Here is a 22,744-nt window from a genome sequence, read left to right as displayed (position 1 = left end):
GTCTGCATCTTGTCTTATTGCTGTAGCTAGGCATTCTAATACTATATTGAAGAGAAGTGGAGAGAGTGCATATCCTTGTCTTGTTCCTGAGTTAAGAGGAAATGGCTTTAGTTTTTCACCATCAAGTATAATGCTGGCTGTAGGATTGTCATATACAGCCTTTATTGTATTGAGGAATGTTCCATGGATTCCTAATTTTCCCAAAACCTTCATCATAAAGTGGTTTTGGATCTTGTCGAATGCTTTTTCTGCATATATTGTGATAATCATGTGGTTCTTATTCTTGCTCCTGTTGATGTGATGAATAATATTTATTGATTTGCGTATATTAAACCAGCTGTGCATCCCTGAAATGAATCCTGTTTGATCATGGTGTATGATTTTTTGGATGAATTGTTGAAGTCGGTTGGCCAATATATTGTTGAGAAGTTTAGCGTCAATGTTAATCAAAGAAATGGTTCTATAGTTCTCTTTCTTTGATGAGTCCCTGCCTGGTTTTGGGATGAGGGTTATGATGGCTTCATAGAATCTGTTCGGTAGTGAACTTTCTCTTTCAATTTCATTGAAGAGTTGGAGGAATATTGGTGTGAGCTCTATTTGAAGGCCTTGTAGAATTCCGCTGTAAAACCATCTGGTCCTGGACTTTTCTAAGCTGGAAGGTCTCTTATTGCTGTTTCTATTTCAACACTTGATATGGGCCTGTTAAGCTGGTTTAACTCATCTTGGTTTAGTTTTGGCATGTCAATATTTGCAAGGAAAAGGTCCATTTCTGTCAAGTTCTCAAACTTATTACAATAAAGTTTTGAGAAGTATTCCCTTATAATGTTTTGAATCTTGGTTGGTTCCGTGGTTATATTTCCATTCTCGTCTCTGTGTTTATTTATTTGGGTGTGTTCTCTTCTTTTTCTGATAAGATTTGCTAAGGATCTGTCAATTTTGTTAATTTTTTTCGAAAAACCAACTCTTTGTTTTGTTGATTCTTTCTATAGTTTTTTTTTGGATTCTGGTTCATTTAATTCTGATTTAATTTTAATTATTTCTTTCCGTCTACTGGATTGGGGTTTATCTTGCTGCACTTTTTCAAGGAGGTTTAGATGTGTCATTAGATTGTTGGTTTCAGATCTCTCCAATTTGTTGATGTAGGAGCTCAGTGCTCTAAACTTGCCTCTGAGTACTGCATTTGCTGTGTCCCAGAGGAGCTGGTAATTTGTGTGTTCATTTTTGTTGAGTAGCATGAACATTTGAATTTCCTTTCTAATCTCTTCCATGACCCACTCGTGATTCAGGAGTGTGTTGTTCAGCCTCCATGTGATACCAGACTTTCTTAGGTGGCTTTTGGTGTTGAGTTCTAATTTTATTCCCTTGTGATCAGAGAGAATGCAAGGTATAATTTCAATGTTTCTGAATTTGGACAAGTTTGCTTTGTGGCCTAAAATGTGGTCTATTTTAGAAAATGTTCAATGTGCTGCTGAGAAAAACGTGTATTCTGATGCTGCTGGGTGAAATGTTCTGTAGATATCTGTTAAATCTAGTTGATCTATGCAGCTGTTTAGATCTTTGGCTTCTCTGATGAGTTTTTGCCGAGTTGATCTATCTAGTGGGGAGAGTGGTGTGTTAAAATCCCCAACAATTAATGTCTTTGGAGTTATATGGGATGTGAGGGAAAGAAGTGTTTCTTGGATAAATTTGGGTGCTCCATTTTTTGGCGAGTAGATATTTAGAATTGTAATAACCTCCTGAAAGGGAAATCCCTTAATTAGTATGTAGCGACCTTCTTTATCTCTTCTCACGAGTTTTAATTTGAAGTCTATTTTATCTGATATTAGGATTGCAACTCCCGCCTGTTTATGGGGGCCTGTTTATGGGAGCAACTCCATTTGTAATAGCCCCACAAAAATAAAATACCTAGGAATTAAGTTAACCAAAGTTGTGAAGGATATCCGTGATGAAAACTTTAAAATCTTGAAAAAGGAAATCAACGCAGAACTTAAAAAATGGCAAAACCTCCTATGCTCCTGGATTGTAAAGATTAACATCGTGAAAATGGCAATACTTCCCAAGGCTATCTACAAATTCAACGCGATACCTATCAAAATTCCAACCTAATTATTCAAGGAAATAGAAGAGGCAATCCAAAAATACATATGGAACAATAAAAGACCCCAAATAGCAAAAACGCTCCTCAACGGAAAGAACACTGCCGGAGGAATATCAATACCAAATTTCAAACTCTACTATAAAGCCATAGTAATCAAAACAGCTTGATATTGACATAAGAACAGACCTCAGGACCAATGGAATAGAATCGAAAACCCAGTAATGAACCTACAGACCTATAGCCATCTCATCTTTGATAAGGGAGCTAAAACAATAGAATGGAACAAAGACAGCCTCTTCAGTAAATGGTGCTGGCAAAATTGGTTAACTACTTGTAGAAAAGTAAAGCTAGATCCTTATATATCACCCTGCACCAGAATCAACTCCAAATGGATCAAAGACCTCCAAGTCAAAGCAGACACTCTGAAAACATTACTGACTGGAATAGGAGAAAGCCTAGGTCTCCTTGGCTCAGGCCGAAATTTTCTGAATAGAGAACCGGAAATACAACAAATCAAAGTTTGGACAAATGGGATTGCATAAAGTTGCAGAGCTTTTGCGTGGCAAACGACATAGCTAGCAAGATCAATAGAAAGCCCACGGATTGGGAAAAGAACTTTACTAGTCATACAAAGGACAAGGGTCTCATATCTAAAATATACTTGGAACTCAAAAAATTAAACCCCCCAACAACAAATCCTCAAAGAAACAACTGCCCAATAAACAAGTGGGCGAAAGACTTAAAGAGAAACTTCTCTGAAGTAGAAAGAAGAATGGCCAATAGACACATGAAGACATGCTCAACCTCCCTAGTCATAAAAGAAATGCAAATCAAAACAACATTGAGATACCACCTCACTCCAGTTAGAATGGCAAAAATCAAGAACTCTAACAACAACAGATGCTGGAGGGGATGTGGACAGAAGGGAACCTTACTTCATTGTTCGTGGGAATATAAACTTGTTCAACCACTTTGAAAAGCAGTATGGAGGTTCCTCAAAAGACTCCACATAGAACTCCCCTATGACCCAGCAATCCCACTTTTGGGCATTTACCCAATTGTTTACAAACAAGACCTCACTAAAGCTAGCAGTACAACTATGTTTATTGCAGCATTATTCACCATAGCTAAGATCTGGAACCAACCCAGATGCCCCTCAGTAGATGAATGGATCAAGAAAATGTGGTATATATACACAATGGAATTCTATGCCTCCATCAGAAAGAATGACATTGCACCATTTTTTAGGAAATGGAAAGACTTGGAAAAAATTATATTAAGCGAAGTAAGCCAGGCCCAAAGAAACATAGGCCCCATGGTTTCCCTTATTTGCAATATCTAGTATATATATGAGTTAAGCGGAAAAGGTCAGATAATGTGATGTTAGGAGATTGATCAATTAGATATGTATTTTAATGATTTTTTCTTTCATGCATGTGTTTCTAACGCATTTATAAGATTATTTCTTTGTTGCTTTGTATGTCCCTCCCCCACAGTAACCCCTGCTTGCACTTTATTTGATGGCAGTATAACCTGTGGAGGAGATGGGGAAAAACAAGTCGCTTAAGGATACAGGTGGACCTGTTGCAACAATGAGAAGTACCATTTGTCATGTCCATAATGAGCTTTACAATGTTTGTGCGGGGGGGTGGGGGGCGGCAGAGGATTGGGACTGGGGGGAGAGGGGGGAGGCTGGGAAGGGATGGGAAGGATAAACAAAGGAGGATATTGTTGGGAGCCAAAAGTTAAGTCTCTCATACTTTATAGGCTTAACTATCTCACTGGAACAACCTGAGGCTGAGTTTACAGAATCCCACCTTTTCAACACGCCCTAAAGTAAACACCCTGCAGCTACTAAGGACCACCTTTTCACCCGCCCTAAATCTACTAACCACCACCTTTGCACCACGCCCTTAGTCCAAGCATATAAATACCCTTGTGTGAAAAATAAAAATTGGCAGCTTGATCAGAATCCTTGTCTTTCTGTCCTTCTTTGTATCTCTTGTCCCTTCATTCCTTCTCGTTTAGGTTCACTGCCCTCCTTGTAGTCCGCAGTTCGGGACAGGATGCTGCAATGCTTGGTAAGAAATGTACGCATTATCCTGCCCATGTAATTGTAACCCCTCTGTACAGTATGTTCACAAATAAAATAAAATAAAATAAAATAAAATAAAGAAAAAAAAGATGAGGTTTAGGGTGACCGTGTTGGTTAGAGTTTGGGTTAGGTTGAGCGTGAGGGTTAGGGTGAGGGTTAGGGTGAGGGTTAGGGTGAGGGTTAAGGTGAGGGGTAGGGTTGGGTTTAAGGTGAGGGTTAGGGTGAGTGTGAGGGTTAGGGTTAGGATGAGGATTAGGGTTTGGGTGAGGGTTAGGGTTAGGGTGAGTGTTAGGGTGAGGGTGGAGGTTACAATTAGTGTTAGGGTTAGGGTGAGCGATAGGGTGAGGGTTACAGTTAGGGTTAGGGTTAGGGTAAAGGTGAGGGTTAGGGTGAGGGTTAGGGTGAGGTTTAGAGTTAGTGTTAGGGTTAGGGTTCAGGTTAGGATGAGTGTGAGGGATGGAGTTAGGGTGAGATTTAGAGTTAGGGTGAGGGTTAGGGTTAGGTTTAGGGTAAAGGTGAGGGTGAAGGTTAGGGTTAGGGTGAGGGTTAGGGTTAGGGTTAGGGTGAGCATTTTGGTGAGGGTGAAGGTTAGGGTGAGATTTAGGGTTAGGGTGAGGTTTAGACTTAGGATTAGTCTGAGTGTTAGGTATACGGTGATGTGTAGTGTGAGGGTGAGGGTTAGGGTGAGGGTGAGAGTTCGGGTGAAGGAGAGGGTTAGGGTGTGGGTGCGATTTAGGATTAGGGTGAGGGTTATGGTGACGGTGTGGTTTAGCATGAGAATGAGGGTTAGGGTTGTGTTAGGGTTAAGGTTAAGGTTAGGGTGAGGGGTAGGGTTAGGGTTAGGGTGAGGGTTAGGGTTAGGGTGAGGATTAGGCTTAGTGTGAGGGTTAGGGTTAGGTTTAGGTTGAGGGTAATTTTTAGGCTGAGATTTAGGGGGATGGTGAGGGTTAGGATTAGGGTTAAGGTTAGTGTGAGGTTTAGGGTTAGTGTTAGGGTTAGGGTTAGGTTGAGGTTTAGGGTTAGGGTGAGGGTTAGGGTGATGATGAGGGTTAGGTTGAGGGTGAGGGTTATGGTGATGGGTAGGGTTAGGGTTAGGGTTAGTGTGAGGGTAAGGGTCAGGGTTAGGGTTAGGTTTAGGGTGAGGGTAAGGGTTAGGGTGAAGTTGAGGGTTAGGGTAAGCGTTAGGGTTAGTGTGAGGATTAGGGTTAGGTTTAGGGTTAGGGTGAGGGTAAGGGTTAGGGTGAGGGTAAGGGTGAGGGTGATGGTTAGGTTATGGTTATGGTTAGGGTTAGGGTTAGGGTGAAGGTGAGGGTTCGCGTGAAGATGAGTGTTATAGTGTTGGTGAGAGTTAGGATTAGGCTGAGTGTTAGGGTGATGGTGATTGTTAGGGTGTGGGTGAGGGTTATAGTTAGGGTTAGGGTGAGGGTTAGGGTTTTCTTTAGGGTGAGGTTGACGATTAGTGTGAGGGTGAGGGTTCAGGTGAGAGTTAGGGTGTGGATGGGGTTTAGTGTTAGGGTGAGGGTTAGGGTGCCGGTGAGGGTTAGGGGGATGGGGAGGGTTACGGTTATGGTGAGGGTTAGGTTTAGGGTTAGGGTAAGGGCTAGTTTTACGGTGAGGGTTAGGGGGAGGGTTTGGGTGATTGTTAATGTTTGTGTTAGGGTTAGGGTGAAGGTTAGGGTGAAGATGAGGTTTAGGATTAGGGTGAGGTTTAGGCTTAGGGTGAGGGTTAGATTTAGGGATACGGTTAGGGGGAGGGGGGGTGAAGATTAGGGTTAGGATTAGGGTAAGGTTTAGGTTTATGGTGAGGGTGAGGGTGAGGGTGAGTGTTAGTGTTAAGGTTAGCGTTAGGGCCAGGGTGAGGTATAGGGTGATGGTTTGGGTTAGTTAAGTGTTAGGGTATGTTTTCTGGGGAGGATTAGGTTGAGTGTTAGGGTTAGGGTGAGGGTTAAGGTTTGTGTGAGGGTTAGGGTTAGTATTAGGGTGAGGTTAGCGTTAGGGTGATGTTTAGGGTGTGAGTGAGCTTTAGGGTGAGGGTTTGGGTTCAGATCCAGGTGTGGGTTAGGATGTGGGTGAGAGTTAGGTTTAGGGTGAGTTTTAGGGTGACAGTGAGGGTTTGGGTGAAGGTGAAGTTTAAGGTGAGGATTAGGGTGAGGGTGAGGATTATGGTTAGTTTTAGGGTTAGGGTGAGGGTGAGGGTTAGGGTTAGGGTAAGGGTTAGGGGTTGAGTGAGGATTAGGGTGAGGTTGAGTTTTAATGTGAGGGTTAGTGTTAGAATGAGGTTTAGGGTTAGGGTTACAAATAGGGTTAGGGTTAGGGTGATGTTTAGTGTGAGGCTTAGTGTTAGGTTGAAGGTTAGGATGACAGTGAGGTTTAGGGTGAGGGTGAGGGTTAGGTTAAGGTTAGGGTTAGGGTTAAGGTTAGGGTGAGGGTTAGTGTGAGGGGTAGGGTTAGGGTTCACGTGAGGGTTAGAGTTAGTTTGAGGGTTAGTGTTAGTGTGAGGGTAAGGATTAGTGTGAGGGTTAGGGTTAGGGTGAGGGTTAAGGTTAGGGTTAGTGTTAGGCTGAGGGTGAGGGTGAGGGTTAGGGTTAGGGTGAGGGTTAGGGTGAGGGTTAGGTTGAGGGTGAGGGTGAAGTTTCCTGTTAGGATTAGTGTTAGAGTTAGGATTAGGCTGATGGAGAGTGTTAGGGTGTGATGGAGGGTTAGGATTAGGCTGAGGGTCAGGGTGACGGTGATTTATAGGGTGCGGGTGAGGATTAGGGGTAGGGCTAGGGAGAGGGTTAGGGTTAGGGTTTGGATGAGGGTTACGGTTATGGGTAGGGTTAAGGTTAAGGTGAGGGTTAGCGTGAGGGTTAGGGTTAGGGTGAGCTTTAGGGTGAGGTAAAGGTTAGGTTGAGTGTGAGGGTTAGGGTTAAGGTTAGGGTTAGGGGTAGGATTAGGGTTAGGGTAAGGGTTTGGTTTAGTGTGAGGTTTTGAGATAGAGTTAGGCTTAGAGTTAGGGTGACGGTAAGGGTTAGGGTGAGGTTAAGAGTGAGAGTTAGGGTGAGGTTTCGCTTTAGAGTTTGGGTAAGGGATAGGGTTAGGGTTAGGGTTAGAGTTAGGGTTACGTTTAGGGTGAGGGTGAGGCTGAGGGTGAAGGTGAGGTTGAGGGTTATGGTTAGGGTTAGGTTGAGTGTGAGGGTGAGGGTTAGGTTTAGTGTGAGGGTTAACATTAGGGTTAGGTGTAGGCTGAGGGTCAGGGTTGGGGTGAGGGTTAGAGAGAAAGTGAAGTTTAGGGTTAGTGTTAGGGTGAGGGTTAGGTTTAGGTTTAGGGTTAGGGTGAGGTTTGGGGTGAGTGTTATGTTTAGGGTTGGGTTAGGGTGAGGGTTAGAGTGAGGGTGAGGGTTAGGGTTAGGGTGATGGTTAGGCTTAGGGTGAGGTTTTGGTTTAGGGTTAGGGTTAGGGTGAGGGTGAGGGTTAGGGTTATGGTTAGGGTGAAGTTGAGGGTGAGCATTAGGATTAGGGTTCGGGTTAGATTTAGGCTGAGGGTGAGGGTGAGGGTGAGGTTTACGTTTAGTGTTAGGGTGAGGGCGAGGGTGAGGGTGAGGGTTAGTTTGAAGCTGAGGGTGAGGGTGATGGTTTGGGTTAGGTAAGGGTTAGGGTTAGGGTTAGGGTGAGGATTAGGGTGATGGTGAGGGTTATGGTGAGTTTTAGGTTCAGGGTCTGTATTAGGGTTAAGGTTATTGTAAGGTTAGGGTTAGGGTGATGTTTAGGGTGAGGGTGAGGGTTAGGGTGTGAGTGAAGGTTAGGATTAGGGTTAGTGTTAGGGTGCCAGAGAGAGTTAGGGTTCGGGTGAAGGTTAGGGTGATGTTTAGGGTGAGGGTGAGGGTTAGGGTAAGAGTTAGAGTGAGGATGAGAGTGAGGTTTAGAGGTAGGCTAAGGTTTAGGTTTATTTTTAGGGTGAGGATTAGTGTGAGGGGGAGGGTTAGGGTGAGGATTAGGATGAGGGTGAGGTTTAGGGTGAGGATGAGTTTTAGGGTTAGTTTTAGAGTTAGGGTTAGTGTGAGGGCTAGGGTGAAGGTGAGGGTTATGTTGAGGGTTAGGTTGAGGGTGAGGGTTAGGGTTAGGGTAAGGGTTAGGATTAGCATGAGGATTAGGGTGAAGGTGAGGGTTAGGTAAGGATTAGGGTTAGGGTTAGGGTTAGGATTAGGGTGAGGGTTAGGGTTAGAGTGATGTTTAGTGTCAGAGTTAGGGTTAGGGTGAGGGTTAGGGATTGGGTTCGGATGAGGGTTTGGGTGTGGGTGAGGATTAGGGCTAAGGTTAGGGTTAGGGTGAAGATAGAGCTATGGTGAGGTTGAAGGTTAGTGTTAGGGTTAGGGTTAGTGTGAGGTTTAGGGTTAGGGTTAGGGTGAGGGTGAGGGTGAGGTTTAGGGTTAGCATGAATGTTAGGGTGAGGTTTAGGGTTAGGGTTAGGGCTGGGGTGAGGTTGACGGTTAGGGTTAGGGTAAGGGTGAGGGTTAGTGTTAGGGTGAGAGCTAGGGTTAGGGTAATGGTTAGGGTGAGGGTGAAAGTGAGGTTTAGGTTTAGGGTTAGGGTGAGGGTGAGGGTGAGGGTTATCCTTAGGATTAGGGTTAGGTTTAGGATTAGGCTGAGGGTGAGGGTGAGGGTGAGGTTTAGGGTTAGTGTGAGGATTAGTGTTAGGGTTAGGGTTAGTGTTAGGGTGAGGGTAAAAGTTAGGTTTAAGATGAGGTTTTGGATGACAGGGTGGGTTAGAGTTAGAGTTAGGTTGAGGGTGAGGGTTAGTGTTAGGGTGAAGGTTAGGGTGAGGGTTAGGTTGAGGTGTAGGGTTAGGTTTAAGGTGAGGGTTAGGGTGAGTGTGAGGGTTAGGGTGAGGATTAGAGTTTGGGTGATTGTTAGGTTTAGGTTGAGTGTTAGGGTGAGGGTGTGGGTTAGAATTAGGGTTAGGGTTAGGGTGAGATTTAGGGTGGGGTTTATGGTTAGGGTTAGGTTTAGGGTAACGGTGAGGGTTAGGGTGAGGGTTAGGGTGAGGGTAAGCATTAGGGTTAGGGTTAGGGTTAGGATCAGGGTGAGGGTTAGGGTCACGGATAGGAATAGGATGAGTGTTAGGGTGAGGGGGAGGGTTAGGGTTAGGGTAAGGGTTAAGGTTAGTGTGAGTGTTAGGGTTAGGTTTAGGGTTAAGTTTAGGCTTAGCTTTAGGGTTAGGGTGCAGGTAAGGCTTAGGGTGAGGGTTAGGATGAGGGTGAGGGTTAGGGTTAGGGTGAGGGTTAGAGTGATGTTTAGGGTTAGGTATGGGTTAGGGTAAGGCCGACGTTTAGGGTGATTGTTCAGGTTAGGTTTAGGGTGAGTGTTAGGGTGAGGGTAAGGGTGAGGGTTTAGGTTAGGGTGAGAGTTACGGATTGGGTTAGGGTTAGGTTGAGGTTTAGCGTGAGGTTTAGGTTTAGGGTTAGTGTGAGGGTTAGGGTTAGGGTGAGTTTGAGGGTGAGGAATAATGTTATGGTGAAGGTTAGGCTGAGGGGTATGGTTTAGGTGAGGGTTAGGTTGAGGTTTAGGGTTAGGGTTTGGGTAAGGCTTAGGTGAGGGTTAGGTTTAGGGTTAGAGTTACGCTTAGGGTAAGGGTAAGGGTTAGGGTCAGTGTTAGGATGAGGGTGAGGGTGAGGGTTATGGTGAGGGTTAGTGTGATGTTTAAGGTTAGGGTTAAGGTTAAGGTTAGGGATAGGGTTAGGTTTAGTGTTAGGGTGAGGGTTAGGGTGAGGGTAAGGATTAGGTTGAGGGTGAGGGTGAGGGTGAGTGTTAGGGTGTTGGTGAGGGTTAGGGTTAAAGTGAGTATTAGGGTGATGGTTAGTTAGAGGGTTAGATTTAGGGAATGGGTTAGGGTGAGTGTTAGGGTTAAGGTTAAGTTTAGGGTTAGTGTTAGGATTAGGGTTTGGGTGAGTGTTAGTGTTAGGGTTAGGGTTAGGGTAGGGTGAAGGTAAGGTTTAGGGTGAGGGTTAGGTTTAGGCTGAGGGTGAGGGTGAAAGTGAGTGTTAGTGTTAGGTTTAGAGTTAGGGTGAGTGTAAGGGTTAGGGCTAGGTTTAAGATGAGGGTTAGGGTGTGGGGTAGGATTAGGGTTAGGGTGAGGGGGAGGGGGAGGGTGATGGTGAGGATTTCGTTTACTTAAAGTTTAGGTTTAGGGTTAGGGAGAGGATTAGGGTTTGGGAGAGGGTTAGGGTGAGGGTAAGTGTTAGGGTTTGGGTGAGGTTAGGGTTAGGTTGAGGGTGAGGGTGAGGGTTTCATTTAGGTAAGGGTTATTGTTAGGGTAAGGGTTATGGTTATTGTTAGGGATAGGTTGAGGATTAGCGTGAGAGGTAGGGTTATGGTTAGGGTGAGTGTTAGGGTTAGTGTGAGGATTAGGTTTAGGGAAAGGATTAGGGTTGTGGTGAGGGTAAGGGTTAGGGTGAGGTTTAGGATGAGGATGAGGTTTAGAGTGAGGATGAGGGTGAGGGTTAGGTTTTGGATTAGTGTTATCGTTAGGTTTAGGCTTACTGTGAGGGTGAGGGGTAGGGTGATGTATTGTGTTGGGGTTAGGTTTAGGGTGAGGGTGAGGGTTAGTATGAGGCTTAGGTTAACAGTTAGGGTTAGGGTTTGGGTGAGTGTCAGTATGAGGGTGAGGCTTAAGATTCGGGTTAGGGTTAGGGTTAGGGTTAGGGTGAGGGTTAAGGTTAGGTTTAGGAGGAGGTTTTTTGTGAGGGGTAGGGTTAGGGTTAGTGTGAGGGTTAGGGTTAGTGTGAGGTTTAGGGTTAGTGTTATGGTTAGGGTTACCGTGAGGGTAAGGGTAAGGGTGAGGGTTAGGATGAGGGTGAGGGTTAGGCTTAGGTTGAGGGTTAGCGTGAGAGGTAGGGTTATGGTTAGGGTGAGGTTAAGGGTTATTGTGAGGTATAGGTTTAGGGTTAGGGTTAGGTTGAGGGTAAGTTTTAGGGTGAGGGTTAGGATGAGGGTGAGGGTTAGGGTGAGGGTTAGGGTTAGGGTGAGGGTTAGGGTTAGGGTGAGGGTTAGGTTGAGGGTAAGGTTTTGGGTGAGGTTTAGGGTGAGGGTGAGGGTTAGGGTTAGCTTTAGGGTTAGGGTGAGGTTTACGTTTAGGGTTAAGTTTAGAGTTAACTTGAGGGTGAGTGTGAGGGTTAGAGTTAGGATTAGTGTTAGGGTTAGGTTTAGGCTGATTGTGAGGGGGGGTGTGAGGGTGAGGGTTACGGTTAGGGTGAGGGTGAGGGTTACGTTTAGGGTGAGGGTAAGGGTTAGAGTGAGGGTTAGGGTTAGGGTCAGCATTAGGGTGAGGGCTAGGGTGAAGATGAGGGTTAGGGTTAGGATTAGGTATAGGATAAGTTTTAAGGTTACGGTTATGGTTAGGGTGAGGGTTAGGCTGAGGGGTAGGTTTAGTGTTATCATGAGGGTTACGTTTAGTGTGAAGGTTAGGGTTACGGTTACGGTTAGGTTTAGGTTAGGGTGAGGGTTGGGTTTAGTGTGAGGGTTACGGTTAGGTTTAGCTTTAGGGTTAGGTTTAGGTTTATTCTGAGGGTGAAGTTGAGGGTGAGGGTGAGGGTTAGGGTTAGGGTTAGGTTAAGGGTGAGGGTAAAGGTGAGGGTTACGGTTAGGGTTAGGGTGAGGGTTAGTGTGAGTGTAAGGTTTAGGGTGAGGTTTCGATTTAGGGTGAGGGTTAGGTTTAGGTTGAGGGTTAGGGTAAGTTTGAGGGTAAGGTTGACGGTGAGGGTAAGGTTTAGGGTGAGGATTAGAGTGAGGGTTAGGTTTAGGGTTAGGATTAGGGTTAAGGTGAGAGTTAGGGTAAGGTTGAGGGTTAGGTTTAGTGGGAGGGTTAGGGTTAGGGTTAGGTTTAGGGTGAGGGTGAGGATTAGGGTTAGGGTTAGGGTGAGGTTTAGGGTTAGGGTTGGGGTTAGGGTGAGGGTTAGGGTTAGGGTTAGGGATAGGTTTAGGGTGAGGATTAGGGACAGGGTTATTGTTAGCTTTGGAGTTAGGGTGAGGGTGAGGGTTAGCGTAAGCCGGAGGGTGAGGGTTAGGGTTAGGATTAGTGTTAGCGTTAGGGTTAGGCTGAAGGTAAGCGTGAGTGTGGGGGTGAGGGTTACAGATAGGGTTAGGGTTAGGATTAGGGTGAGGGTGAGGTTTAGTGTGAGGGTTAAGGTTAGAGTTAGTGTTAGGCTGAGGGTAAGGGTTAGGGTGAGGGTTAGAGTGAGGGTGAGGGTTAGGGTTATCGTTAGGGTGAGGGGTAGAGTTAGGGTTAGCATTAGGGTTAGGGTGAGGATAAAGTTTAGGGTTAGGGATAGTGTGAGGTTTAGGGTTAGGGTTAGGGTGAGGGTGAGGATTAGTATTAGGGTTAGTGTTAGGCTGAGGGTGAGGGTGATGGTGATGTTTAGGGTTAGGTTTAGGGTGAGGGTGAGGGTAAGGGTTAGGGTTAGGGTTAGGCTTAGGGTGAGGGTTAGGGGTAGGGTTAGGTAGGGTGAGGGTGAGGGATAGGGTTAGGGTAAGGGTGAGGATTAAAGTGAAAGTTAGGTTTAGGTGAGGGTGAGGTTTAGTGTGAGGTGAAGGATTAGGGTGAGGTTTAGGGTGAGGTTGAGGGTTAGGCTTACGGTTATTGTTATGGTGAGGCATAAGTTGAGGGTGAGGGTTTGGGTTTTGGTTAGAATAAGGGTTAGTGTGAGGGTGAGGTTTAGGGTTAGGGTGAGGGTGAGGGTTAGGGTTAGGGTTAGTGTTAGCTGAGGGCTAGGGTAAGGTTGAGGGTTAGGGTTAGGGTTAGGGATAGGGTGAGGTGTAGGGTTAGGTTTAGGGTTAGTGTGAGGGTTAGACTCAGGGATAGGGTTAGGGTTAGCATGAGGGTTAGGTTTAGTGTGAGGGTTAGGATTAGGGTTAGGGTTAGTGTTAGGGTGAGGGTTAGGTTTAGTTTGAGGGTTACAGTTAGGGTTCAGGTTAGGGTGAGGGTAAGGTTTAGGGTGAGGGTGAGTGTCAGGGTTAGTATTAGGGTTAGGGTTAGGTTAGGTTTAGGGTGAGCGTGAGGGTGAGGGTTAGGGTTAAGTTTAGGGTAAGCTTTAGGGTTAAGGTGAGGGTTAGGTATAGGGTTAGTGTTAGGGTGAGGGTGAGGATGAGGTTGAGGGTGAGCGTGAGGGTGAGCGTTAGGGTTAGGATTAGTGTTAGGTTTAGGTTTAAGCTGAGGGTGAGTGTGATGGTGAGGGTTAGGTTTAGGGTTAAGTTGAGGGTTAGGGTTAGTGTGAGGGTAAGTGTGAGGGTGAGGGTAAGATTTAGGGTAAGGATTAGGGTAAGGGTGAGTGGTAGTGTTAGGGTTAGGATTAGGGTGAGGGTTAGGGTAAGGGTGAGGAATAGGTTTAGTGTGAGGTTTGGGGTTTGGGTTAGGGTTAGGGTTAGGTGGAGAGTGAGGATTAGTGATAGGGGTACTGTTAGCTTTAGAGTTAGGGTGAGGGTGAGGGTTAGGGTGAGCCTGAGGGTTAGGGTTAGCGTTAGGATTAGTGTTAGGGTTAGGGTTAGGCTGAAGGTAAGGCTGAGGGTGGTCGTGAGGGTTACAGATAGGGTTAGGGTTAGGGTTAGGGTGAGGGTTAGGGTTAGAGTTAGTGTTAGGCTGAGTGTAAGGGTTAGGGTGACGGTTAGGGTTAGTGGTAGCATATGGGTTAGGGTTAGGGTGAGGGGTAGGGTTAGGGTTAGAATTAGGTTTAGGGTGAGGATAAGGATTAGGGTTAGGGATAGTGTGAGGTTTAAGGTTAGGGTGAGGGTGAGGGTGAGGGTGAGGGTGAGGGTTAGGGTAAGGCTTAGTGTTAGCCTGAGGGTGAGGGTGAGGGTGAGGTTTAGGGTTAGGTTTAGGGAGAGATTAATGGTTAGGGTTAGGATTAGGCTTAGGGTGAGGCTTAGGGTTAGGGTTAGGGTGAGGTTGAGGGATAGGTTTAGGGTAAGGGTGAGGATTAAAGTGAAAGTTAGGTTTAGGTTAGGGTGTGGGTTAGTTTGAGGGTAAGGGTTAGGGTGAGGGTGAGGGTTAGGGTTAGGGTTATTCTTATATTGAGGCGTAGGGTGAGGGTGAGGGTTAGGGTTTCGGTTCGAGTAAGGTTTAGTTTGAGGGTGAAGGTTAGGGTTAGGGTTAGGGTTAGACTGAGGGTTAGGTTCAGGGTGAGGGTTAGGTTTAGGGTGAGGGTGAGGTTTAGTGTTTGGGTTAGTGTTAGCTTAGGGCTAGAGCAATGTTGAGGGTTAGGGTTAGGGTTAGGGATAGGGTGAGATGTAGGGTTAGGGTTAGGGTTAATGTGAGGGTTAGACTCAGGCATTGGGTTAGGGTTAGCGTGAGGGTTAGATTTAATGTGAGGGTTAGGATTAGGGATAAGTTTAGTGATAGGGTGAGGGTTAGGTTTAGTGTGAGTGTTAGGGTTAGGGTTCAGGTTAGGGTGAGGGTAAGATTTCGGGTGATGTTTAGGGTGAGGGTGAGTGTTAGCGTTAGTGTTAGGATTAGGGTGAGGGTGAGGGTGAGTGTTATGGTTAAGATTAAGGTGAGCGTTAGGGTTAAAGTGAGGGTTAGGATTAGGGTTAGTGTTAGGGTGAGGGTGAGGATGAAGTTGAGGGTGAGCTTGAGGGTGAGGGTTAGAGTTAGTATTAGTGTTAGGTTTAGGGTTAGGCTGAGGAAGAGTGTGATGGTGAGGGTTAGGTTGAGGGTTAGGTTGAGGGTTAGGGTTAGTGTGAGGCTAAGTGTGAGGTTGAGGGTAAGATTTAGGGTGAGGATTAGGGTGAGTGTGAGAGTTAGTGTTAGGGTTAGTATTAGGGTGAGGGTTAGGGTAAGGGTGAGGAATAGTTTTAGTGTGAAGTTTAGGGTTAGAGTTAGGGTAAGGTTTAGGGTTAGGATTAGGGATAGGGGTATTGTTAGCTTTAGAGTTAGGGTGTGGTGAGGGTTAGGGTGAGCCTGAGGGTGAGGGTTAGGGTTAGGATTAGTGTTAGGGTTAGGGTTAGGCTGAAGGTAAGGGTGGGGGGGGGAGGGTTACAGATACGGTTAGGGTTAGGGTTAGGGTGAGGGTTAGGGTGAGGGTGAGGGTTAGGGTTATCGTTAGGGTGAGGGGTAGGGTTAGGGTTAGCATTAGGGTTAGGGTGAGGATAAGGATTAGGGTTAGAAATAGTGTGAGTTTTAGGGTTAGAGTTAGGGTGAGGGTGAGGGTGAGGGTGAGGGTTAGGGTTAGGATTAGTGTTAGGGTGAGCACGAGGGTAAGGGTGAGGGTTAGGGTTAGGGTTAGGTTTAGTGTGAGGTTTAGGGTTAAGGTTAGGGTTAGGTTTAGGGTTAGGATTAAGGATAGGGGTATTGTTAGCTTTAGAGTTAGGGTTAGGGTTAGAGTGAGCCTGAGGATGAGGGTTAGCGTTACTATTAGTGTTAGGGTTAGGGTTAGGCTGAGGTAAGGGTGAGGGTGGGGGTGAGGTTTACAGATAGTTTTAGGGTTAGGGTGAGGGTGAGGGTTAGGGTTAGTGTGAGGGTTAGGGTGAAAATGAGGGTTGTGGTGAGGGTGAGGATTAGGGTTAGGGTTATGGTGATGGTTAGGGTTAGGGTTAGTGTTAGAGTGAGGGTTCGGATGAGGTGTAGGATTAGGGTTAGGTTGAGAGTTAGGATTAGTGTGAGGTTTAGGGTTCAGTTTAGGGTTCGGGTTAGGGTGAGGGTGAGGTTTATTTAGCGTGAGGGTGAGGGTTAGGGTTAGGGTGAGGTTTAGGTTTAGGGTTAAGGTTAGAGTTAGCTTGAGGGTGAGTGTGAGGGTTAGTGTTAGTGTGAGGTTAGGGTTAGTGTTAAGGTTAGGGTTACGGTGAGAGTAAGTGTTAGGGTGAGAGTTAGTATGAAGGTGAGGTTTAGGGTTAGGGTTAGGGTGAGGGTTAGGTTGAAGGTGAGGGCTAGGGTGAGGTTGAGTTTTAGGGTGAGGTTTAGGGTGAGGGTTAGGGTTAGGTTTAGGGTGAGGGTGAGGGTTAGGGTTAGAGTAAGGGTTAGGGTGAGTGTGAGGGTGAGGGTGAGGTTTAGAGTTAGGGTTAGGGTTAGTGTGAGGGTAGGGTGAGGGGTAGGTTTAGGGTTAGGGTTAGGGTTAGTGTGAGCGTTAGGTTTAGGGTTAGGGTTAGTGTGCGTGTTAGGTTTAAGGTTAGGGTAAGGGTTAGGGTTAGGTTTAGCGTAGGGTAAGGGTGAGCGGGAGGGCGAGGGTTAGGATTAGGTTTAGGATTAGGGTTTGGGAGAGGGTGGGGGTTAGGTTTAGGGGTAGGGTTATGTTTAGTTGAGGGTTGGGGTGATGTTTCGGTCTAGTGTTAGGGATACGGTTAGGGTGAGTGTTAGGGTTATTGTGTGGGGTAGGGTTAGGGTTAGGTTTTTGGATTGGGTAAGAGTAAGGGTTAGGGTGAGTGTTAGGGGGAGGGTGAGGTTTAGACTAAGGGTTAGGATAAGGATTAGGTTCAGGATGAGGGTGAGTGTTAGGGTTATTGTGAGGGTTAGGCTGAGGGGTAGGTTAGAGTTATAGTTAGGGTTAGGGTGGGGGTGAGGGTGAGGGTGAGGGTTTCGGTTAAGTAAGGGTTAGGTTTAGGGTTAGCCAGAGGATTAGGGTGAGGGTGAGGATTAGGGTGAGGGTTAGGGTTAGGGATAGGTTGAGGGTTAGCGTGAGGTGTAACCTTAGGGTTAGGGTGTGGGTTATGGTTAGGGTTAGGGTGAGGGTGAGGGTGAGGGATAGGGTCAGGGTAAGGGTTAGGGTGAGGGTGAGGGTTAGTGTGAGGGTTAGGTTTAGGGTTAGGGTGAGGGTGAGGGTTAGAGTTAAGGTTATGTTTAAGGTGATCGTGTGGGTTAGTTTGAGGGTGAGGGTTCCCGTGAAGGTAAGGGTTAGGGTGTGGGTGAGGGTTAGCGTTAGGGTGAGGGTTACAGTGATGGTGAGGATTAGGGTGAGGTTGAGAGATAGGGTTAGTGTCAGGGTTACAGTTAGGGTTAGGGTGAGGTTGAGGGTTAGGGTGTGGGTTAGTGTTAGGCTGAGGGTGAGGGTGAGGGAGACGGTTAGGATTAGTCATATGGTGAGGGTGAGTGTTAAGTTTAGGGTTAGGGTTAGGCTTAGGGTGAGGGTTATGGTTGGGGATAGGGTTAGGGTTAGGTTTAGGATTAGGGTGAGGGTGAGGGTTACGGATAGGGTTAGGATGAGGATGAATGTTAGGGTTCCGGTTAGGTTTAGGGTGATTGTGATGGTGAGTGTTAGGGTTAGGGTTAGCGTAAGGGTGAGTGTGAGTGTGAGATTTAGGTTTAGGGTTAGTGTTAGCTTTAGGGTTAGGCTTAGGGTGAGGGTGAGGGTGAGGGTGAGGGTTAGGGTTAGGGTGAGGTTTAGGATTAGGGTTAGGGTGAGGGTTAGGGTTATTGTGACTTTGAGGGTTAGGGTGACGGTGAGGGTTAGGGTGAGGTTAAGCGTTAGGGTTAGGGTGAGGGTGAGGTTTTACGTTAGGTTGAGTGTGAGGGTTAGGGTTAGGGTTAGGGTGAGGGTTACGGTTAGGGTTAGGGTGAGGTTAGGCTTAGGATGATGGTGAGGGTGATGGTGAGGATTAGATTTAGCTTGAGGGTCAGTTTTAGGGTTAGGTTAAGAGTTCGGTTTAGGGAGATGTTTATGGTTAGGGTTCGGGTGAGGTTTCGAGTGAGGGTGAAGTTTAGGGTGTGGTTGAGGGTGAGGGTGAGGGTGAAGGTTAGGATTACGGTTAGTGTTAAGCTGAAGGTGAGGGTGAGGGAGAGGGTTAGGGTTGGGATTAGGGTGAGGGTGAGGGTTAGGCTTAGGGTGATGTTTTGGGTTAGGGTTAGGGTTACTGTGAGGTGAGGGTGAGGGATAGTGTTAGGGTTAGGGTTAAGGTTCTGTGAGGGTGAGGGTGAGAGTTAGGTTTAGGGTTAGTCTTAGGTTTAGGTTTATGCTTAGGGTGAGGGTGAGGGTTAGGGTTAGGGTGAGGGTTAGGGTTAGGTTTAGGGTGTAGGTTATAGTTAGTGTGATGTTTAGGGTGAGGGTGTGTGTTAGTGTGAGGGTGACTGTTCCGGTGAGGGTAAGGGTTATGGTGTGGGTGAGGGTTAGCTTTAGGGTGAGGGTTAGGGTGATGGTGAGGGTTAGGGTGAGGTTGAGCGATAGGGTTAGGATTAAGGTGAGGGTTAGTGTTAGGCTGAGGATGAGGGTGAGGGAGAGGGTTAGGGTTAGGCTTAGGGTGAGGGTGAGTGTTAGAGTTGGGGTTAGTGTTAGGCTTGGGGTGAGGTTTAGGGAGAGGGTTAGGTTTAGGGTTAGGGTGAGGGTGAGGATGAGGGTGAGGGTTAGGGTTGGGGTTAGGTTTAGGGTGATTGTGACGCTGAAGGTTAGGATTAGGGTTAGGGTTAGAGTTAGGGTGAGGGTTAGGCTTAGCGTGAGGGTGAGGGTGATGGTTAGGGTTAGGGTGAGGTTTAGGTTTAGGTTTAGGGTAAGGTTTAGGGTTAGGGTGATGTTTAGGGTGAGGGACTACGTTAGTGTGAGGGCGAGTGTTCGGGTGAGGGTGAGGGTTAGGGTGTGATTGAGGGTTAGGTTTAGGGTGATTGTTATGGTTAGGGTGAGGGTTAGAGTGACGGTGAGGGGTAGGGTGATTATCAGGGTTAGGATTAGAATTAGGGTGAGGATGAGGGTTTGGGTTAGGGTTAGGGTGAGGGTTAGGATTAGTGTGAGGGTTAATTTTAGAGTTAGGGTCAGGGTTATTTTAAGGATAATTGTTAGGATGAGGTTTAGGGTGAGGGTGAGTTTTAGGGTTAGCGTTATGGTTAGGGTGAGGGTTACGGTGAGGGTTAGTGTGAGGGTTAGTGTTAGGGTTAGGTTTCTGGTGAGCGTGAGGGTTAGGGTATGGTTTAGGGTTAGGGTTAGTGTTAAGGGAGGGTTAGATTTGGGTTAGGGTTAGAGTTAGGTTGAGGGTTAGAGTTGGGTTTGGGTTAGAGTTAGGGTGAGGATGAAGGTGAGTCTTAGGGTTAGGATTAGGATTAGGGTGAGGGAGAGGGTGAGGGTTAGGATTGGGGTTAGTGTTAGGCTGAGGGTGAGGGTGAGGGTGAGGTTTAGGGTTAGGATTAGGGTGAGGGTGAGAGTTAGGGTTAGGGTTAGAGTTAGGGTGAGGTTGAGGGATAGGGTTAGCATAAGTTCGAGGATTAAGGTGAAAGGGTTAGGTTTAGGGTGAGGGTTAGGGTCAGGGATAGGTTGATGTATATGGTGAGGGTGTGGGTTAGTGTGAGGGTTAGGGTTAGGGTTAAGGTTAGGGTAACCATGAGAGTGAGGGTTAGGGTTAGGGTGAGGGTTGGGGTGATGGTGAGGGTTAGCGTGAGGTTGAGGTTTAGGGTTAGGGTTAGGGTGAGTGTTAGGGATATGTTGATTGTTAGGGTTAAAGTTCCGTTGAGAGTTAGGGTTAGGGTTAGGGTTAGGGTGAGGGTTAGGCTTAGGGTAAGGGTGAGGGTGAGGGTGAGGGGTTAGGTTTAGGGTGAGGGTTAGGGTTAGAGTTAGGGTGAGGGTTCAGTTTAGGGTGATGTTTATGATTAGGGTTCTGGTGAGGGTGAGGTTTAGGGTGTGGTTGAGGGTTTGGGTTAGAGTGAGGGTTAGGGTGACAGTAAGGGTGAGGGTTAGAATTAGGGTTAGTGTAAGCTGAGGGCTAGGGTGAGGTTGAGGTTTAGGGTTAGGGTTAGGATTAGTGTGAGTGTTAGGCTCAGAGATAGGGTTAGGGTTAGCGTGAGGGTTAGGTTTAGGGTGAGGGTGAGGGTGATGGTTAAGGATTTTAGGCTGAGCATTGGGGTTAGGATGAGGGTTAGTGTTAGGGTTAGTGTTAGGGTGAGGGTGAGGTTGAGTCTTAGGGTGAGGGTGAGGGTGAGGGTTAGGGTTAGATTTAGAGTGCGGGTAAGGGTTAAGCTTCGTTTAAGGTTGATAGTGAGGGTTAGGTTTAGGGTAAGGTTGAGGGTGGGGGTGAGTGTTAAGGTTAGGCTTAGGTTTAGGGTTAGGGTGATGGTTAGGTTTAGTGTGAGGGTTAGGGTTAGGGTTAGTGTTAGGGTTAGAGTGAGGGTTAGGGTTGGGCTTAGGGTGAGGTTGATGGTGAGGGTTCGGTTTAGGGTAAGGTTGAGGGTGGGGGTGAGGATTAAGTTTAGGCTTAGGGTTAGGGTTAGGGTGATGGTTAGGTTTAGTGTGAGGGTTAGGCTTAGGGTTAGGGTTACGGTTACGTTGTGGGGAAGGGTTAGGGTGTGGTTTATGGTGAGCGTGAGGGTTTGGGTTAGGGTGAGGGTTAGGGTTAGTGTGAGGGTTAGGGTTAGGGTTAACTTTAGGGTTAAGGTGAGGATAAGGATTAGGGTAAGGGATGGTGTGAGGTTTAAGGTTAGGGTTAGGGTGAGGGTGAGGGTGAGGGTTAGGGTGAGGTTTAGGGTTAGGGTAAGGGTGAGGGTGTGGGTGAGTATTAGGTTTAGGGTTTGGGTTTACCTTTGGGTGAGTGTTAGGTTTAGGGTTAGTCGTAGGTTTAGGTTTAGTCTTAGGGTGAGGGTGAGGGTTAGGGTTATGGTGAGGTTGAGGGTTAGGTTTAGGGTTAGGGTTAAGGAGAGGTTGAGGGTTAGGTTTAGGGCTAGTGTTAGGCAGAGGGTGAGGGTGAGGGAGAGGGTTAGGATTAGTCATACGGTGAGGGTGAGTGTTAAGGTTAGGGTTCTGTTTAGGCTTAGATTGAAGGTTAGGGTTAGGTTTAGGGTTAGGTTTAAGTTTAGGGTGAGGGTGAGGGATAGGGTTAGGGTGAGGGTGAGGGTCAAGTTTAGGGTTAGGGTTAGGTTTTAGGGTGATTATGTTGGTGAGGGTTTGTGTTAGGTTTAGAGTTACCGTAAGGTTGAGGGTGAGTGTGAGATTTAGGTTTAGGGTTAGTGTTAGGTTTAGGGTTAGGCTTAGGGTGAGGATGAGGGTGAGGGTGAGGGTTAGGGTTAGGGTGAGGTTTAGGATTAGTGTTAGGGTGAGGGTTAGGTTTAAATTGAGGGCTAGGGTGACGGTGAGGGTTAGGGTGAGGTTGAGCTTAGGGTTAGGGTGAGGGTGATGGTTAGGGTTAGGTTGAGTGTGAGGGTTAGGGTTAGGGTTAGGGTGAGTGTTACTGTTAGCCTTAGGGTGAAGGTTAGGCCTTGGATGAGGGTGAGGGTGAGGGTGAGGATTAGATTTAGCGTGAGGGTTAGTTTTAGGGTTAGGTTAAAGGTTCGGTTTAGGGGGATGTTTAGGGTTAGGGTTTGGGTGAGGTTTCGAGTGAGGGTGAGTTTTAGGGTGTGGTTGAGGGTGAGGGTGAGGGTGAAGGTTAGTGTTACAATTAGTGTTAGGCTGAAGGGGAGGGTGAGAGGGTTAGGTTTAGTTTTAAGGTGAGGGTGAGGGTTAGGCTTAGGATGAGGGTTTCAGTTAGGGTTAGGATTACTGTGAGGGTGAGGGTGAGGGATAGTGTCAGGTTTATGGTTAAGATTCGGGTGAGGCTGAGGGTGAGAGTTAGGTTTAGGGTTACCTTAGGTTTAGGTTTATGCTTAGGATAAGGGTGAGGGTTAGGGTTAGGGTGAGTGTTAGGGTTAGGTTTTGGGTGTGGGTTAATTAATGTGATTTTTAGGGTGAGGGTATGGGTTAGTGTGAGGGTGAGTGTTCGGGTGAGGGTAAGGGTTATGGTGTGGTTGAGGGTTTGCTTTAGGGTGAGGGTTAGGATGAGCGTTACGGTTAGTGTCACGGTGAGGGTCAGGTTGAGGGTGAGGGTGAGGATTAGGTTTAGGGTTAGGTTTAAGGTGAGGGTAAGGGTAAGGGTGAGTGTTAGGGTGAGGGTTAGTGTTAGGTTTGAGTAAGGGTGAGGGTGAGGGTGAGGGGTAGTGTTAGTGTTAGTGTGAGGGTGAGAGTGAGGGTTAGGATTAGGGTGAGGGTTAGGGAGAGGGTTAGTGTGAGGGTTAGAGTTAGGGTTAGGATGAGGGTGAGGGTTAGGGTGAGGGAAAGGGTAAGGGTGAGTGTTAGTGTGAGGGTTAGTGTTAGGTTTAGGGTTAGGGAGAGGGTTTGGTTGAGGGTGAGGGTGAGGATTAGGTTTTGTTTAAGGGTTAAGTTTAGGGTTAGGGTTAGGGTGAGGGCTAGAGTGAGGGTGAAGTTTAGGGTGAGGGTGAGGCTTTGGGTTAGGTAAGGTTACGGTGAGGATTAGGGTGACAGTGAGGGTTAGGGTGAGGGTTTGATTCAGGGTTAGGGTAAGGGAAAGGGTTAGGATGAGGGTGAGGGATAGGGTTAGGGTAAGGGTGAGGATTAAGCTGAAAGTTAGGTTTAGGTTAGGTGAGGGTTAGTGTGAGGGTAAAGGTTAGCGTGTGGGTTAGGTTGAGGGTGAGGGTTAGGCTTAGAGTTATTGTTATGGTGAGGCGTAGGGTTAGGGTGAGAGTTAGGGTTTTGGTTAGAGTGAGGGTTACTGGGAAGGTTTGGTTTATGGTTAGGGTTAGCTTGAGAGTTAGGTTCAGGGTGAGGGTTAGGGTAAGGTTGAGTGTTAGGGTGAGGGTGAGTGTGAGGGTTAGGATTTGGGTTATTGTTAGCTGAGGGCTAGGGTGAGTT

Source organism: Dipodomys merriami, unplaced genomic scaffold (genome assembly GCF_024711535.1).
Source record: "Dipodomys merriami isolate MVZ:Mamm:240054 unplaced genomic scaffold, mDipMer1.0.p SCAF_107, whole genome shotgun sequence".
Taxonomy (NCBI): Eukaryota; Metazoa; Chordata; class Mammalia; order Rodentia; family Heteromyidae; genus Dipodomys; species Dipodomys merriami.
This window is presented reverse-complemented; position numbering follows the sequence as displayed.